Consider the following 14,364-nt stretch of genomic DNA (forward strand, 5'->3'; position numbering starts at 1 on the left):
CTATCTATCTATCTATCTATCTATCTATCTATCTATCTATCTATCTATCTATCTATCTATCTATCTAGCAATTGGGGTTAAGTAACTTGCTCAAGGTTACACGGCTAGGTGTTTCTGGGTGGGTGCTAAGTGTCTGAGCCCAGATTTGATCCCAGGTCATCCCGACTCTAGGGCTAGTGCTCTTACTTGCTGTGCTACCTGGCTGCCTCCAAAAGGACATTTAGAAAGAAAGAAAGAGAGAGAGAGAGAGAGAGAGAGAGAGAGAGAGAGAGAGAGAGAGAGAGAGAGAAAGAGAGAGAGAGAGAGAGAGAGAAAGAAAGGAAGGAAGGAAGAAAGAGAGAGAGAAAGGGAGAAAGAAAGAGAAAGAAAAAGAAAGACAGAAAGAGAGAGAGAAAGAAAGAGAAAGAAAGAAAGAAAGGAAGGAAGGAAGGAAGGAAGGAAGGAAGGAAGGAAAGAAGGAAGGAAGGAAGAAAGAAAAAAGAAGGAAAGAAAAAAAGAATGGAAGAGCTCAGGCCAGTCATCCCCACTAGCAGTGAGCAAACCTAACAAAAAGTCCAAAATCAAGAAGTAGGTTGGAAAAATGCGCCCCCCCCCCAAAAAAAAAAAAACAGACAAAGAAACAAACAAAAAGAGCTGTGCCAAAAAACAAACAAAAAAATCTATGGTAACAGGGAAGCACAAGACACAAACTCAGAAGAAAACAATGACTTACAAAGTAAAGTCTACAAGCAAAGCTTCAAAGGAAAACAAAGGGGGAGCAGATTGCACACAAATCCAAGAAGAAATCCTAGAAGAACTAAAGAAAGATAAAATAAAGGAAAAAACAATTACAAAAATCAGAGTGGTAGAAGAAAAATGGGGGGGTTGGGGAGGAGGGAAATGAGACCAGCACAAGAAAATTCTGAAAAGAGAATTATCTTTTTGGTAAAATAGGCACAAAATATTAAATATATTAACTTTTCAAATATCAGAATTGGAAAAAGGTAAAAGAAGTACAAAATCTTAGTGAAGAAAATATCTCCTTAAAATTTGATATTAGTCAAGTGGAAGCTGATGACTCTAATAGACATCAAGAAACAAGATAACAAAGACAAAAGATTTTTAAAAAGGGAGAAAATGTAAAATACTTGAGTGCCAATGCAATATTTACAGCACCCATGATCATGATAAAGACTGTGATTATAAATATTCCCACGTGGTACTTCATAGTAAAATATAACAAATTCTCCATGTAAATGACAGAAGCAAAGCATCTATTTAGACACCAGAAAACCAAATCCCCAAACCAGTAAGCCAATTCCATCATAGTAGTAAGGAAGTTAACAAGGCATAACAACACAGCATCCTAGGCTAAAGAGCCTTCTCACAAACCAATATTAAATCAATATTTACTCATGAGCCTATCTGATTCCTTACCTGAGTGTCCTCTCCACCAGCCATCTAGTCTAGCTCTGACTCCCAGCTTCCTGTTGGCTGTGCTTCACCCTTCAGCAAACTCCTTCCACCATAGGCTCCATGTGACTATAGTCAGCCTGTTAAGGGGCAGAGTTTACTTAATTCCCCCAGGCCTATTAAGGGGCAGAGAAGATCTTCAAATTCCCATTCCCATTACAAATGCCTCACAGAAAACAAAAACAAAAACTAAACTTAAAATAAATTGAAAAGAGATAATTTAAGAAGTATCGGACAAAAAAGTCTTAGTATTTAAAGAAATTATGAAGTAATACTACCCAGGTACCTCAGAACTAAAGGGCAAAATAGAAATTGAAAGAATTCAGCAATCACCTTCTTAAAGAGATATCCAAATGAAAACTGCTAGGAATATTATAGCCAAGTTCCAGAGCTCTCAGATCAAAGGTAAAATATTCTAAGCAATAACCAACAAACAAAAACAGTTCAGATACTGTGGAACCACAGTCAAGAGTCATACTAGATTTAGCAACTACCAAGATAAAGAAGTGGAGGACTTGGAATATAATATTCTGGAAGGCAAAGGAGGTAGGATTACAAACCAGTAAAACAGAGTATAATACTACAGGGGGGAAATGGATATGTAATAAAATAGAGAACTTGAAAGCATTTCTGATGAAAATACCAGACCTGAATAGAAAAATTGATATACAAATGCAAGACTTAAGAGAAGCATGGAAGGAAAACATGAATGAGAATCATAAGGGACTCCAGATTAAACTGTTTACATTCCTATCTGTGAAGCTGATACATGTAATGCCCAAGAACATTATCATCATTAGGGCAGTTAGAGGTCAACTTAGAGAGCATTGTGTGATTCTACTAAATTGGGATGATATCAAAAGAAAAACTGAAGGGTAAGAGAGAGGGATTCACTGGGAGAAGGAGGAAGGGAAAGGAAGAATGGGGAAAATGATCTCATATAAAAGAGACATGAAAGAGGAGAAAATGGGGAAGAGAATGGGCAGTACTTGAACCTTATTCTCATCTGAAATGTTAAGAAAGAAAAAGGATAGATAGATAGGTTGGATGGATAGATAGATATAGATAGATACATATATGTATACATACATATATGTATGCATGTATATAATACATACACATCTAGATGGATATAGAAATTCATTTTACCCAACAGAAAAATTGGAGGGGAGCTGATAAGGCAGAGAATATTAAGAAGGAAGTGTTCCAAAGCAAGACAGACTTTTGTGGAGGGGAGAGTGAAAAAAAGAGAAAAATAAATAGAAGAGAATAAAATTGAAAGAATATACAATTAATAATCATAACTATAAATAAGAATAGGATGAACTCGCCCATAAAGTAGAAAAATATAGCAAAGATAATAAGAAAACAGAATGCAACAATATGTTGCTTATAAGAGACATACTTGAAACAGGAACATATGTAAAGAGTTCAAATAAGGGGCTGGAGCAGTATCTATTATACTTTAGCTGAAGTAAAAAAAAAAGGTACAGCGAGTATAAGTTCAGACAAAGCAAAAACAAAAATAGACCTAATTAAAAGTGATAGTCAGAGAAACGACCTTTTGTTAAAATATAAACAATGAATTAATAGTGGTATTAAATATATATGTACTAAATGACATAACACTGAAATTTGTAAAGAAACATTTACTAATTTATAGAAGGAAATAGACAGTAAAATTATATTAGTGGAAAACCACAGCTGATCCATCTCAGACCAAAACAAATCTAAACCATGAAATAAACAAGAAACAAGTTGAGATGAATTGGATTTTAGCAAAGTTAAGTATGATAGACCTCTGTAAAATATTGAGTGAGAATAGAAAAGTGTATGCCTATCCCAGCAGTGCATGTTTCCATCGCAAAAAATTGATCCCATATAAAAGCATAAGAATTTCACAAACACATGCAGAAAGAAATACATATTAAATGCACCCTTTTGGGTCTATAATGTAATACAATTTTCATTCAATAAAAAGACTTTGGAGCATATATAAAAATTAGTTGGAAACAAAATAACATAAGCCTAAAGAATGAGTAAATCAGAGGAAAACATACCAAAATTCTTGGGATGCAGCCAAAGCAGTACCTAGAGACAAATTTATATTTCTAAATATATGAATGAGAGAGGAAGGATAGATCAATGAACTGACTGTGCAAATTAAAAAAAAAATCTAGAACCCTTCCCCCCAATTAAATATCCCCCAAAAAACACCAAAATAGAAATATTTTAGATCAAAGGAAAGATTAATAAAATTGAGTGTTAAAAAAATGAACTCATGAATAAAACTAGGATCTGTTTTTTCGTTTCTAAGCAATCGGGGTTAAGTAACTTGCTCAAGGTTACACGACCAGTTATTTCTGGGTGTGGTGCTGAGCGTCTGAGCCCAGGATTCGATCTCCAGGTCATCCCAACACTGGAGCCAGTACTCTTACTCGCTGAGCCACCTGGCCACCCCTAAGCAATTGGGGTTAAGTAATTTGCTCAAGGTTACATGCCCAGGTGTTTCTGGGTGAGTGCTAAGTGTCTGAGCCCGGAATTCGATCTCCAGGTCATCCTGACACTGGAGCCGGCCCTCTTACTGGCTCTGCTACCTGGCCGTCCCATAGGATCTGGTTTTATGATAAAAAAAAAAAAAGACAATTGACAAAACTGGTTAATTTGATTAAAAAAAAAGACAACCAAATGCCAGTATCAAAAATGAAAAGGATGAATGCCCACTAATGAAGATTAAATTAAATCAATTATTAGGTGATATTTTACCCAACTTTTTTTCCAATAAAACTCACAATCAAAATGAAAAGAATTAATGCTTACCAAAAAATGTTATGTATCACTCAGAGTAACAGAATAGGAAATAAAATACTTAAATAAACTTTTCATAGAATTAAATAAATAAGCCATAAATGATCTCCCTGCAAAGCCAATCCCCAAAAAACAAACCAAAAAACCCAACCCAGAACCAGATAGATTTACAACATTTAAAGAACACTTAATTGAACTATTATATAAACTGTTTGAAAAAAAAATGTAAAGAAGGAGTCCTACCAAATTCATTCTATGACACAAAATGCTTTTGATTCCTAAAGTAAGGAGAGTAAAAAACAGGAAGAAAATTATAAACCAATTTTCCTAATGAATATTGATAGAAAAATTTATATAAAATACTAGCAAAGAGATTATGGCAATATAACACAAAGATCATACACTATTACCAGGCTGGATTTACAACAGGAATGCAGGACTGGTTCATTATGAGGAAAACTATAAGCATAATTGACCATTAAAATAAAAAATTAACAAAAATATATGATTATAACAATAAATGAGGAAAAAGCTTTTGATAATATACAACAATCATTCCTTTAAAAAAAGGTATAGGAGTCATTGGACCTTTTCTTAAAATAAGTAGTATCTATCTAAAACCAATAGCAAGCATCATCTGTAAGGGAGATAAACTCATAAAGTCCTTCTTTCTTTGTGTTTCCTGTATATCACACGCTGCCAGACTATCTTGCCCAGTCTGAAATGGGCCTGGCTTCCTGAAGGGTTTGTGCTTACCTGTAAGACCATGGGCCTTTGAGTCTCAGCTTTCTCATCTGTAAAATGGAGTAAATAATATTTTGTATTACCTAGGCCATATGGGTACTGTGAGGAAAATTCTTTGCAAACTTTAATTAAATAAGTATATCATCATTGTTATTATTATCATAATTGTTATTAAACCTCAGGGTTCTTGACCCCCAAGTCCTTTCTGTCTTTGGCCGAGAGGTAAATTTTCCTAATGCCAGGAGTATGACTTCTCCACTAATCTCATAGATCTGAAGATGTTGCTGTCATATTTGAGCTCAGGCAGAAGGGCTAAAGAATGTTCAGCCTTAGACTCCACAAAATATTCTAATATATCCATTTTCCACACTCTCGTGGGATCAAAAGGAGTAACAGAAAATAATAACGAATGAATACAGAGGGAATATATTGAGGATTTATAATTTTTATAAGACACCCAAGAGGGATAGAAGTACTTTGCTACTGGAAAAGAAAAGACGTATGATCATCTTTGGATATACAGATCTGTTGATGAAAAGCAATTCAAATACACTGGCAGAAATAGAATGCTTTGTCAGTAAACAGAAGAGGTACAAAGTATAATAAGTGAGAACAAGACTGTCAATGTATCATTCACAATTTAGTAGGCTAATAAAATTCATACATTAAACTTTGAAATATTAAAAATATGGTTAGAAAGGAGCTGAGGATATCTGAGTGCTATAATGTAAGTCTGGAAATAAATATTGATATGTGTCTAGGGGATTTTATCTAACTAACTCTATTGCTCTTTCTCAGTCTCTCTCTGTCTCTCTCACACACATACACACATACATATACACACATACAATTTATATATTATTTTTGTATATTTTTTGTTTACTTCTGTTATAGTTTCAAACAGATCCTTAAGTTCCTTCTCTGGACTGCATAGCACATAGACATTGCCCATGCACATTCCTAGTCTGCAGAAATGAATTAAAGTGCCCCTTTCCTGCTCTCTAAGCAAAAATTGGGTGGAAATTTTGGGCCTGTGCCAAAATGAACGTGGAAAGTGAAGGGCTGTATTAGATGAGGACTTATTTTGGGTGTAAAGGCAAGTTGGTAGCCAATGGTTGTGTTGAATATGATAGCCACAGACAGAGGGATATGATAGTCATTCTCTGATGCAGACAATCATAAAACCTAAGAATTTTAGAGCTAGAAGGCAACTTTGTCATTCAGTGCAACTTCTGATTTTATAAGTGAAGAAGCTCAGTCCTCCCTCCTCCCCTGCCCCCAAAAGTTCAAGTGACATTCCAAGGCATTATATCCCTAATTAACTGCACATATGGAATTAGAAGCCAAGAATCCTGATCTTTGTGTTTTATCCTTTATCTCATATTGCCTCCCTTGATCTATGATAAACTTTGTTTACATCATAATTTGTTATAATTTATTTATCATAATCATAACTTCAGGGGGTCTAGTGACCTACTCCCTTCCATACCCATTTGCTGATACTAGACTTGGGGATCTATCCATTTAAGGCTATGATAAGGGTTCTTTTTAAAGAACAAGTAGGATAGGGCCAATTTAATTCAGGGCTGGAAACAATTGAGTGTCTACTATGAGAAAAACACAAGGCAAGGAGAAATAATTGGTGTGATAAAAAAGGCACAGTCCCTCCTTAGTTTACAATGCAGTATTGGTAAAACTTCTATTACACTTCATAAAGTATGATACCTTGGATATTTGGGTGATTATATCATAAAGCAAATGAAGAATTTGAGCACATGTTTTAAAAGTGAGGAAGAGTATGAAAACATGAGTTAACCTGAAGGAATGCCAGGGGTATCCGTAAATAAAATATCAGGAAGAGCTGGGAATCTAGCATGGTGGTTGGAGGGGAAAGGGTACAGAATGTCCATCGTGGGTACCAAAAGCAAAGTTCTTATACTTTAGAATTCTACTTGAAGCCTAATCAGGCTGTCCTTCACACATGTGGAGATGACTATTCCACGGGAACTCAGGTGGTAGTGATAAGCACTCTATGTATGAGAGGTGAGTAAACCCAATGCTGATTCTGAGGAATGCTTGAGCAAGGTGAAGTTGCATTATTATCATTTATTATTTCTCCTTTTTATCTTTAAATCAATGGTATATATTAACTATCCAACATGCTAAGAATATTCAGTGATGAGGGACAGCCAGGTGGCTCAGCTAGTAAAAGCACAGGCTCCAGTGTCGGGATGACCTGGAGATCGAATCCCAGGCTCAGACACTTAGCACCACACCCAGAAATAACTGGCCATGTAACCTTGAGCAAGTTACTTAATCCTGATTGCTTAAAAAAAATTGTGACACACAAGGAGTGGCTAGGTGGCGCAGTGAGTAAAGCGCCGGCCCTGGAGTCGGGAGGACCTGAGTTTGGTTCCGGCCTGAGACACTTAACACCCACACAAAAATACTAGCCGTGTAACCTTGGGCAAGTTACTTAACCCCAATTGCCCTCCAAAAGGCAAAAAAAAAGAATATTCAGGGATGACTTGGATGATGTAATTGATAAAAGAAACCTGACTTCTCCCCTCAGAGAGCTACCAATTTATGTGAAGAAATGAGATATGTGCAAGAATACTACAATATTCTAACATATTCATAATCTCATCTATGTCAACATTCACAGTTTGTCTATGCCTACCCATCCTGTATGACAGGTCATCATATAGACTTGCTAATGATGAAGGAGAGGTCACTATACAACATTTCTTATGTTTTCTTATAATTTTGAAGATAGCAGTGGCACATATGAAATATTTATTAGGTATCCCTTGTTTTTACTACATGACTAAGCCATCTTCTTTTTTAATCATATGTTTATTTGATTCATCTGTGGTTTCCCTTCTCCTGCTTAGTTCCTTATTTATAATGTATGATGACCTGCTCACATATACCATGCCATACTACATTACCTATGCAAAGCAACCTACAAGAAATCTTTAATAAAAATTCAAAGGTGTATGATTAATACCTAGATTATGTTGTATTGGCTGTATATTCTGGAGGAATTTAAGAGAAAAGGATATCTTGATGTGAAAAACAGAAGTGGAAAGGAATGAAGTCTCTTCATAGAATACTTAAGTAATATCGAATGAAGAATTTTGAGTGTTTGGGAGTCCTTGGTAGTTGGGATCAGTGCTGAAAGTCATACTGAAGATGTTGTCCTTTTTCCTGAGGAAAATGAGAACCAATGAACCAAACCAGATCCCTTGAAGATGTTACTATATGATATAGTTATGTCTACTCTAGCAGCTCATGAACCAGTTAGCTCTATCTACTGAGCTTTAGAGCAAAGGAAATATGAAAAAAAGCCAAAGAACAGGCAAAGCTAGTGTTGGCCCAGGGGAAAATACTGTAGGATGTAGGCCACATCAGAGTCTGAATTTTTCAGTAAGAAGGAAAGGACATAAAATGAGAATTCAAGGTCATAAAATGTCTTTTTCCTTTAACTTCTCATATAGGATAGAGTGATATGAATAGAACCGGATTTGTGACCTGTACCACAGTGTAACTGCTGGTACGAAGGACAATTATGGTAGATGGTAAGGCACTGGGGTCTTTAGGTCACATTAGTAGTTATTAGTGATGTTCAACTCAAAAATTAATTGATTCCAGAGGGTCACATATTGACATAGAAAACTACAAATGAACATTAACTGTGTTTTATTGTATTGTATTTATTTTGTTAAATATTCCCCACTTAAATTTCATCTGGTTTAGGGGCATTTGTAGACTGCTGTGTCTTGTGCAAGCTGGTGGTAAATTTTCTACTTCTGGTTTAAATGACCATACCCAGGGTTTACAGGATATAGAAGTAAGGTAGATGGTAAGGCCTAGAGGTACTTAGGATACAATATCTAGAGGTCCTCCATCTCACCAGAAATGTAGTCAGTGACTCCAAACTATGTGAGCAATCAAGGAGCTCACATGGGTTCTAAATGAATGCCTGTAGAAAGGAGGGGATGAAGGGGGAAAGCAAGAAGGGGACAGAACCTAAGAACATAGCAGTGAGAGGAAATGCAACAGACTGAAAGCCAGTAAAGACTTAGAATACCAATAAAACTGTGGAGTTTTAGAAGTGGCTAATGCTTTTCCTCTATTAATCTGTGGGAGGGGAATTTCTGAAACTAAGCATCCTATGGGTATCTCTTTAAACTCCTGAGCATTGAGGTATGGCTATAGATTATAAGAAGTTAAACCCAGCAGTCTTAGAGTTACTGCCAAAGGCTGACTACTTCGATAGTTGATTTCCTCCTTTTTCATTCATAGTCATGAGAAAAGAACTGTACCCACTTAAGCCATGCAAGTACAATTGACTCTACCTAAAGGCAACAGCAAAGGGAAGAGGGCACAGTTTTCTTTCCTACTAGTAGGAGGGCCACGTAAGCCATAAGATTCTAATTGGATAAACTCTAACATATCACACCCATGAGAAGAATGTTGCCCTGTACTGAATGGAGCACAGCTATGGAATAGAAGAAACTGGCAGATATGACATACCTGATAACTTTGTAGAGAAGATGTTTGAACGTTGTCTGAAGATGTGGGTAAGTAAATGTACAAGAACTATGGCATTTAGAGAGGAAGAGCAAGCAGGGAACAGCCAGCACAAAGAAGGACTCTGCTTGGACAAATCATTGTCCTTTCTAGGCGAGTTATTCTTGGACACTATTTGGCAAGGTGCCATTTGTGGCCTCAATAGAGTACCGAAATTCAGAAAGGAAGAACAATGGATGCTCTTTAGACACAGCATTGAAATTGGCACATAGTCTGAAATCAGAGGAACATGATGTCACTCTTTTGGAATGCTTACGAAGGTTGTCCTTCAACAGAGTACGAAGGCAGTGTAGGATGTATTCACCATTTACAAATATACTCAAACAGATACTCTGGATTTACAAGATTATACCCAATATAACCTGATGTTCTTGTTATAAGTGTCCCAAGGCATAGGCTGCTTAGTCCTGATACTTGTAAGAAATTGGGCAAATCATGTAATCTCTCTATAGCAAAGTTCCCTCATCCATGTAATGAGGTCATTGGACTAGATGACCTCTAAATCTGTAATCCTACCATCTTTTTTTTTTTGAGTGGTAGTCAATTTTTTTCCAAGTTTTTACATTTTTATTGAAAGTCTTGAGTTCCAAATTCTATCCTTACCTCTCTCTAGCCCCTCACCCCTCCCTGATATAGTAGGCCATCAGATGTAGGTTATACATACGCTATTATGTAAAACATTTTCATATTAGTAATTTTATACAAGAAGACTCGAATAAAAGAACAAAATGAATGAAAGAAAGCATGCTTCAGTCTGCATTCAATCAATCTCCGTTCTTTGAAGGCAGATATTATGCTTCATCATAAGTCCTTTAGGACTGTCTTGGATCATTGTATTGCTGAGAATATCTAAGTCATTCACAATTCTTCATTGAACAATGTTGCTGTTACTGTGTACAATGTTCTTCTGGTTCTGCTTACTACACTATGCACCAGTTCATATCAGTCCAGGTTTTTCTGAGATCATCTTGCTTGTCATTTCTTACAGCACAATAATATTCCAATACAATCATATGTCATAGCTCGTTTAGCCATTTCCCAATTGAATTGCCCAATTGATGGATAGTCCCTCAATTTCCAATTCTTAGCTACCACAGAAAGAGCTGCTATAAATATCTTTGTACAAATAAGTCTTTCTCCCTCTTTTGGATGCCTTTGAGATATAGACCTAGCAGTGGTATTGCTGGATCAAAGGGCACAGTTTTATAGCCCTTTGGGCATCATTCCAAATTGTTCTCCAGAATAGTTGGATCAGTTCACAACTCCACCAGCAGTGCATTAGTGTCCCAGTTTTCCCACATCCCCCCCCCAACATCTACCATTTTCCTTTTTTTTCATACTAGCCATTCTGATAGGTGTGAGGTGGTGTATTGCTAATGCATTGTTAATAGAAGGGGAAGATCTTTCTTGCCCATTAATAGACTTATGTGACCTGCTTTGAGCCTGAGTCACATGGAAGCCCGAGTCACATGACTCTTAGTCACATGAACCTGTGGTGGAAGGAGCTTGCCACATGGGTGGAGCAGAAAGTGGGAGTGAGACAGAGCTGGGAGTGAGAGAGAAGAGTAGGCAGGGCAGAGCAAAGCAGCTAGAGTGAATGAGAGATGGAGTAATTTTGCCTAAGGGAACTTGTTTTGTGGGGGACCTAATTGAGGGAAGGCTTGGGATGTTTGTGTTCCTTGCACTGGTGACATGTATGGACTTTGTATTAAAAAGAATGCTTGGGGTATTGGTGCTTCCTGCATTGACAATGCACATAGAATTCTTTGTTACTATGATAGATTTGGCTTACTGGTGTTTGAATAAATGTCTTGGTTTCATCTTTGAGGAAGAGAGTCTGTTATATCTTGTGATTCAAACCTAAGACTATGCCTGCATAGTCATAGCAGCTAATTGTGTTTTGCATTGGTGAAATAGGTGGTACTCAGAGTTGTTTTAATTTGAATTTCTTTGCTGAATAGTGATTTAGAACACTTTCCCATCTGCCTATAGATAGCTTTAATTTCTTGTATTTTCATAAATTTGACTCAGTTCTCTATATATCTGAGAAATGAGATCTTGATTAGAAATACTTGTTGCAAAATTTCCCCCCAGTTTTCTGCTTTCCTCATGATTTTGGTTAAATTGCTTTTGTTTGTATAAAACCTTTTTTAATTTCATATACTCAAAATGATCTATTTTACATTTTATAATGCTCTCTATCATCTTTGGCCCTAAATTTTTCCCTTATACATAAATCTGACAGATAAACTATTCCATGCTCTCTGAATTTGCATATGGTATCACCTTATATATGTAAATCATGTACCCATTTTCACCTTATCTTGGTATATGTTTATGTTTTTGAACTCATATGGTTATGAGTTCATCTCGTTATGATAACTGTATATTTCCCTCTATGCTTTCTTTCACTTGCTTATCCCTGCCCCCTCTCTTTTAACCCCATCCTTTAACTCTTTATGAGTGTTTTACTTCTGATCACTGCCTTTCCCAGTATATCTTCTGTTTTATCAGTCCCCACTCCCGCTTCTATTATCCCCTCCCTTTTTTTACTTCTTTATAGGGTAAAATAGATTTCTATATCCAACTGAGTGTGTATGTTATTCCCTCTTTGATACAATTTTGATGAGACTAAGGTTTAAGCTTTGCTTATTCCCCCATTTTCCCCTCCATTATAACAGCTTTTTTATTTCTCTTTTATGTGGAATAATTTACCCCATTGACTCTCCCTCCTCCTCCTTCTTCCAATGCAATTTTCTTTTCCAACCCATTTTTTGGGTATTATCGCATCAAATTCACCTTATATCCATACTCTTTCTCTCTACATGTACTCCTTCTAATTGCTCTTATAGTAATAAAGTTGTTAAGAATTACAGATATTATCTTGCCATATAGAAATATAAACAGTTTAATCTTATTGAATTTCTTATGTTTTTTTCTTTCTGGTTTCTTTCATTCTCTTTCTTTTTCCCCTCCCTCCCCTTTTTTAAACATTTTATGTTTCCCTTCAGTCTTCTATTTGGACGTCATTCTAACTTTCATCCTAATTCCTTTGCCTTCAAGTATATCCTTTTCCAAGCCCTCCAGTTCTTTAATGTGGAACCTGCCAAATCCTGTGCAATCCTGATTGTAGGTACATAATATTTTAATTGTTTCATTTTTGAATGTTTGCAATATTTTCTCCTTAATCTGTGAATTCTGAAATTTGGTTATGATGTTCTTGGGAGTTTTCATTTGGGTATCTCTTTCAGGTGGTAATCTGTGGATTCTTCCAATTTCTATTTTGCCTTCTGGTTTTAATATATCAGGGCAGTTTTCTTTGATGATTTCTTGAAGATGCCATCCAGGCTTTTTTTTTTTTAAAGCCATGACCACAAAAAAAGGAACATCATATGAGGCTGAACTAGTGGATTGCCCCAGGCTTGGAGCCTTGCTGCATGCCCCCTGCTGTCAGGCTGGCTGCTGCTGCTGCTGCTGCTGCTGCTGCTGCTGCCCTTGGACCTTGCTCCCATTCCATCCCAGTGAGACAGACTTTCCTGTCAGGCTGGTAAGTTGCTTCCCTCCTCCTACATCAATTCTATGGTGGTTTTCTAGTTATTTGGAGGGGATTTTTAGAGGGCTTCAGAGGATCCTTCCTCACTCTGTTATCTTGGTATTGGAAATTCATTCTATGAACTTTAACACAGGTATTCAGTGCATCCATTTTCAATTTGTCTGACTCTTCATGACCCCATGAACTTCTGTTCCTGGGATTTTCTTGGCAAAGATACTGGAGTGGTTTGCCATTTCCTTCTCCAGTGGCAGAGGTTAAATGATTTGCCCAAGGTCACACAGCTAAGAAGTTTCTAGGCTGGCTTTGAACTAAGATATTTCCTAGTCCTAAATTCATCACTCCCTCCACTGCTCTACCTAGCTGTCCTAACACAGGAATGCTTGAAACAAACAGAAAAAGTTCAGATGCCTTATCAAGGTTGCAGTTATCATTTACCTTGTTGCACAGTGTCAACAATGCCCAGACCTTTGCGTACTATGCCCAAGACCTCAGACAATTTACATTAGACTTACTCAGGATGCATGCAAGTTGGAAAGCATCTAAATTGATTTCCCCCATAGACACATAGGGAAACTAATCTAGGTAACCATACATTTTATGAACACACTACTCTGCCAAAACATGGTCTTATCTGTCTTTTTTGCTTGCTCTGATTTTAAATATTGCCTATATGTACTTTAGGAATGAGAGAAAAAGCTTATATTCACATTCATTGCTGTTTTGGGACCTACAATACAAAAGTTTACCTTACCTCTCTTTTGTGTCACAACACAATACAGTCGAGCATGGGCCTTTAGAAAAAAGAAGTTTAGGAGGAATTTTATCCTCTTTTAGTATTAATGGAATATTATTCATTAATGGAAGGAATTTAGGAAATAGTGGTAGAACATATACAATGAGTGATAAGAGAAGAGAAGAAGGGGATTTGATCTGGAAAATCTGGGGTTATACTTCACAATCTCTATCAAATCAATAAAGATGGTAATATGATCCCTTCCTCAATTTCTTTCCCCTCACTTTTAATTTTTTTTTGCCTTTTTTAGAGGGCTATTGGGGTTAAGTGACTCGCCCAAGGTCACATGGCAAGTTTTTGTGTTAAGTGTCTGAGGCTGGATTTGAACTCAGGTCTGACTCCAGGGCCGGTGCTCTATTCACTGTACCACCTAGCTGCCCATTCCCTCACTTTTGACACTAGTCTGAGGATGGAGTCC

General features: G+C 36.7%; 1 long non-coding RNA gene across 1 annotated transcript in view; it reads right to left on the reverse strand.

The window, feature by feature from the left end:
- Positions 1 to 9,757, reverse strand: part of LOC138146730 (uncharacterized) — a 16,095-nt gene extending 6,338 nt beyond the window's left edge. The window contains exons 1-4 of the long non-coding RNA XR_011164564.1: positions 9,544 to 9,757; positions 5,017 to 5,054; positions 3,513 to 3,543; positions 1,417 to 1,532 (exon numbers count right to left, since the gene is read on the reverse strand). This is a non-coding gene — a long non-coding RNA (uncharacterized lncRNA). The remainder of the gene's footprint in view (positions 1 to 1,416; positions 1,533 to 3,512; positions 3,544 to 5,016; positions 5,055 to 9,543) is intronic.
- Between the last annotated feature and the right edge of the window lie 4,607 nt (positions 9,758 to 14,364).

This window comes from Petaurus breviceps, unplaced genomic scaffold, assembly GCF_028583685.1.
Source record: "Petaurus breviceps papuanus isolate PSGF00001 unplaced genomic scaffold, PetGlider_PUasm1.0 90769, whole genome shotgun sequence".
NCBI lineage: Eukaryota > Metazoa > Chordata > Mammalia > Diprotodontia > Petauridae > Petaurus > Petaurus breviceps.